Source organism: Phaenicophaeus curvirostris, chromosome 1, assembly GCF_032191515.1.
Source record: "Phaenicophaeus curvirostris isolate KB17595 chromosome 1, BPBGC_Pcur_1.0, whole genome shotgun sequence".
NCBI classification, from domain to species: Eukaryota; Metazoa; Chordata; class Aves; order Cuculiformes; family Cuculidae; genus Phaenicophaeus; species Phaenicophaeus curvirostris.
This window is the reverse complement of record NC_091392.1, coordinates 82,296,064-82,301,364: the sequence shown is the minus strand read 5'-3', so window position 1 is coordinate 82,301,364 and position 5,301 is coordinate 82,296,064.

Here is a 5,301-nt window from a genome sequence, read left to right as displayed (position 1 = left end):
CCTCTCAGATAGTAAAGAGCAATAGGGTCTCCTGTCAGCTTCCTTTTCTCCCGACCCCTCAGCTGCTTCTCATAAGACTTGTGCTCCAGATGCTTCATCAGCTTCATTGCTCTTCTTTGGACACTCTCCGGTACCTCAATGGCTTTCTCATGGTAAGGGGCCCAAAACTGAACACAGGGTTCAAGGTGCAGCCTCACCAGCTCCTAGTACAGGGGGATGATCACTCCCCTTCTTCTGCTGGCCTCACTATTTTTGATGCAAGCCAAATGTTGATGGCCTTCTTGGCCACCTGCGAGCTCATATTCAGCCAGCTGATGACCAATACGCCCATCCTGTGACTCTCAACCAGCGTCCTCACCATATGCAGGTTGCCTGCTTCAGGCATTTAGTGAAAGTAGGGACTTTTGAAACTTATGTTGCCTGGACACTTAGGCTGACCAGTGGGTGTCCTCTGGTGTCTTTGGAGGACTTTCCCCCATTCCGGCCTCCCAGGGAGATGTAGTGTTTCCATAGGCTTCATGGCGGCATGCAGGCTCCGAACAAGTCATGGAATGTTTGGACTCGATGATCCGGTGGGTCTCTTCCAACCTGGTTATTCTATGATTCTGATTCTATGAGCTGTCGAATAAGTGAGGGGCAGGGAAGGGATCCTGAGCAATCAAACAGATACTGTTAAGAGCCAGACAGCCTAAAGCATTTGAGATGCATCTGCCTTGCATGGACTGTGTGGAGCAGAGGGATTGCCTGTTACAAAATAGAAGCCTGCCCAGAACCAGGAGGGTTAGTATCCACAGATCATCATGGTTTTATTTAATTTTCTGCTGGTTCCTCCTGTCCCTGCTCTCACCTCACACCCCATCACACTGGCACCTGCTGATTTCTTCTCTTGGTTGCTATTTTTTGAAAGGGAACCTTCACCTCTGAAGTTTATGGCAAAACCCGACTCAAGGATCAACATACCTTTCCCCAGGTTTGATCCCAGAAATCCCTTTTTCTCTGGGCCAGCTCCAGGCTCTTCAACAGCCAAGGGAGAGGGAAGGAGATGGAGAGAGACTGCAAGTGTTTGCTGGAAGCAACAGCCCTGACTTCCTGTATGGGAGTTAATGCTGGATATGAGGGAACTGATAAAGCAAATTTCCTTTGCCTAAGGGCCAAATCCAGGTTGTGCTCACTCTCTGTCAACCCAAATGACTTGCGGAGCAGTGGGGCATCTCCTTTACTTTAAATATGCATAAGTTTGTTAGGAAGAGGATGGGGTGGGCTAGTAAATCAGGGAACCAGGAACTTCCCAAGGTCAGCATTACGTTGAGGTCCTGGCTAGAATTCAAAGACATGTGTATGGTAGAGCTTTTTGGGAAAAAAAAAAATAAAAGGTCATGTAGAGACATAAACTTGTTGGGAGCTCTTCCAAAGTGAAGCTTGGTATTTAGTGTCCACTGGCAAGTCTGCAGCTAGAAATGATGCACCATCAACCTCCTCCACACTCTAAGAATGGGATCCAGAAATGATGCTGCAATGATCCAGGTGGCACCCCCAGAGGAAGTCAACTATGTAGGTGGGACTTGGTATAATTTTTGCAGTCATGAAGTAATCTAGGAAGATGGGAAGAATGTAAGATATAGTCAGTGGCTCAGCATGTGTATTTTTACGGTGTAACTTCAAACGATTAGAAAATTCTTGATATGCAAGTGCACTTAAAGCAATAACATAATGTCCACACAGGCATTTAATTTTCCTCAATTTGCTTAGTTTTCCTTGCGTTTTCAACTAAGACAAAGTAACAATATTTCCATGGCTAAACAAAGCAGAAGTGGCCCCAAGAAGCAGATGAAGACAACTGGAAAGAGCTGCTGCGAAGGGACACAAAGACCATCAGGGTGAAGGCTGATCATGTCCACACCCAACAATGGCACAACACTTTCTTTTTCAGCAGATACAGCTTAAGCCGCAACGCTGGGTTTCATTAAAATAGAGCACATTAGCAGCAGGATGAAGAGATGCCCTGGATGACAGAGAGCAGAGTTGGGTGTTTTTAAAGATCTCTTAACTCCTCTGGTACCCTAGGGGTTCCCTGTGTTTGGCTCTAAGGAAGAAGGGCTCCCAGTCTTGGGGTTTTGCTTATGGGTGTGCAGGGACACAAAGTCCCTTCCAGGGGCTGTGCGTGCCTCTTTCTCCCTCCTGCTGCTGAAGCAAACCTCCTCACTTTGGAAAATCAGAATAGCGTGTGTATAGCAGTGGGGTCTGTATGTGTGTGTAGATGTAATTTTTAAAGAGATATTGGGCTCATTCATTACATTATTGTTTCACGCCTCCTCAAATGGAAAATAATGAACCTAGCATTACTTTCATTTTCAGGGCAATGCCTTAGCCATGATTCTCGCTTGGCACCCTGGGCTTTCCTTACATTTGCCTCTGGCTCCCTGAGAGAAATGTAAGCGTGCTGGAGTTCAAGAGTGCAATGAGTGAGCCAGACCACCTGCTCGCCAGGCTGGCCCACCTGCCCGGCAGACAATCGAGAGCTGCAATCATGGGAGCTGTTCTGCACGGCAGTCTAGCCACAACCATAGTAGGGGGCATGAGTACACATCTTCAAGAAAATAGCGTCGTTCCCACACAGATCGGACAAAGCACAAGCATCAAGATGTTCACAGTCAAGTTTACATCTCCGCTATTGGAAGGTTGCTTTGTGAACAGCAACTGGACTGCTAGTCAGCTCTTTCCAGCAGGGATATCGTGGAAAAAAAAGCTATTTATTATTGCAGCTCAAGCCCAAAGATGAAATGCGAAAGTGAATTAAAATTTTTGTGGTAACTGCTTAACAAGTGAGGCAGATAATCAAAGGTTGGAGTGTAGCATTTCTGCTGCATTTAAATAGCACAAAAAGTAATCCACAATCCGCCAGTACCAATGCAAACAACTTCAAAGAGCAATGGCATCTTTTTTTTTTTTTTCCTTCTCCCTGGCTGGAATCTCTATATGCCTGTGTACGCTTTGTAGTATTTTTTCTATCGTGACAATTTAATTTTTTGTTTCCTTTAAGGGAAGGAAAAAAAAAAACCTTTTGCTTTAATGATATTCACCATGGTAAACTTAAAAGTGGCTTAGAGAAGCGGAGTCTGGCGTTTTCTGTTTGCACCAGTCAGTTGCTAGTGATTGATCTCAGAAGCCAGATTTCATTTTTCTAAGCAAAATAAGCTACAACTGGCAAAACCTGATTAAAGTGAGTGCAGTTTTATCTGATGTGGCTGTTACTGCTCATTTCAGTGTAATGTGTCTCTTTTCAACTACAGAGGACCTGTAGAACACAGAACAAAAAAGTACGCATCAGTTTATAATGTGTTCTTCCAAAAGTTTAAGTGTTCCTAATAGGTTATCAAACTGCTAAGAAACCAGCATATGATTGATTGGTACATTTGCATGTAGAATAAACTTCTAATACAGCTGTTGTAGAGTTTGAGCCGTCATCTTTGTATCGAGGTCTACCACAAGAGAAGCCACTAGGTAGGCTCACGCTGCCATTAAATCCATCACGCAAAAAATTGTTGCCAGTGAACATGAACTATATAAAAACCTGAGGGGCCTTGACTTTGGCTCCTGACTTTTGAGCCCTTAGGGTACAGCGGATCCATTGTGGTTTCTGCCTCTAAAAGTACAAAGCCCCAGAACATCCGAGATACTAACACAACCAAGCCATGCCAGTATTCCTCATACTGCTCACTGGGAAGGGCTGGCATCACTCCATGTTACTTCCCAACAGAGAGAAAAGCTCTTTTTCCTCTCATTTCTGCGGAAGGGGAGACAGTGAGAGAAGGAAGAGGAGGCGAAATTGCATTTGAAGAGGTGCAAATATAAAGCTGACAGGCTTGGAGACAACACACTTCATTCGAATGGCTATTTGCAGAGCAGCTCCTCTGTGAGATAACTAATGGAATGTGAAAAGGTCCTATGCACTGAAAATAGTCTGTCATATTAAAATAAAGAGCTCTGAAGCTGTGAAGTCTGGCATAGCTGTAAAAATAACTTTCACTTAGGAAGGGAGGCTTGGAACCCTGCAGCTCCTGATTCTTTTCAAAGACAATGCCTGGTACTGCAGCAAGGAGCACAGAGGTTATGGTGGCTCCTACAAATCTCCACCAAAACCTTAATTTAAATTGCTATAGAAGATTAAAGGCTAGCGTAAGCCTACACTCCCTTGCAAGTGCATTAATTATTAAGGCAACATGCAGAGCTCTGTAATTGGCTCCTGTCTGTTAGCACAGCACTGAGTTTATAGGTTAGGGTGGTGGGAGAAGGATGATGATTATGATGATGATACCCGATTTCTGGGTTTGCTGTTCTGGGGGAGAAGTGTCTTCTAAAATTCGAAGCCATGTTAGGAAAAATCAGGATGCCCTTCCCATAGCAGAGGCCAAGAGGGAGGAGGGGGCAGCCTAGCTGTGGGGGAAGCAAGGCTGCAGTGATGAGCTCCCCATGCTAACTGCAGCCTGAAATTAAACAGTGACACTGTCAGGAAGTGAAGACAAAGCAACAACCCCTGCCCCCAACCAAATAAAAAATACCTTTTCCCCCCATACCTGGCAAAAAAGACCCCAAATCCCAACCCTGCTTCTGCTCTGCATAAGCATTAGCCACTGTAGTAGGTTTTATGCAGCTGTAACACTGTCTTGCTTTCATTTGTTTCATTTTCTCGGTAATTTCTGTCTTGTCCACCAGCCAGAAACCAGATAACTTCCTGCAAGGGACCTATCTTTCATTCTTTAATTACTAGACTTACACAGTGAGCTACAAAGAACTTAATAAAATGGGCGCACCACACATATGAAGAGCACCTAAAAGTGTGGGTCTGATACCGAAGTCCACAGGTCTGCCCACAGATCTGCTGCAGCCAACAGTGTCTTCCATCTGCAGCAAATCCCTCTCCAGTAACCTCCCAAAAGCGAAGAATCTACTGCCTGCAACGTGCACAAAGGATGTATGGATCACACAGAGACAGCACGGCTGATGTACAGCAACATGTTACCATGGGGTAGCCCTTTTTTTCCATCTCAGAACCCCACTCTTGCTCCTGAGCTGACTCAATTTGGGCCAAGCCCACTGCGGCGTTTAAATCCTGGTGAAAACTTTAAAAACCCAACCCGTCAGAGATGGAAAAATGAGACGTGTGAGACACTGCCAACATCTGTGCATACCGATATGGGGAAGAGTGGGAAGGCAAATTATTCCAAGAGATGGGAAGCCAAGAAAGGAAGTGCACAAGGTGCCCCTGCCTGAAAGACACAATGACCTCAATGCAGAGGCCAT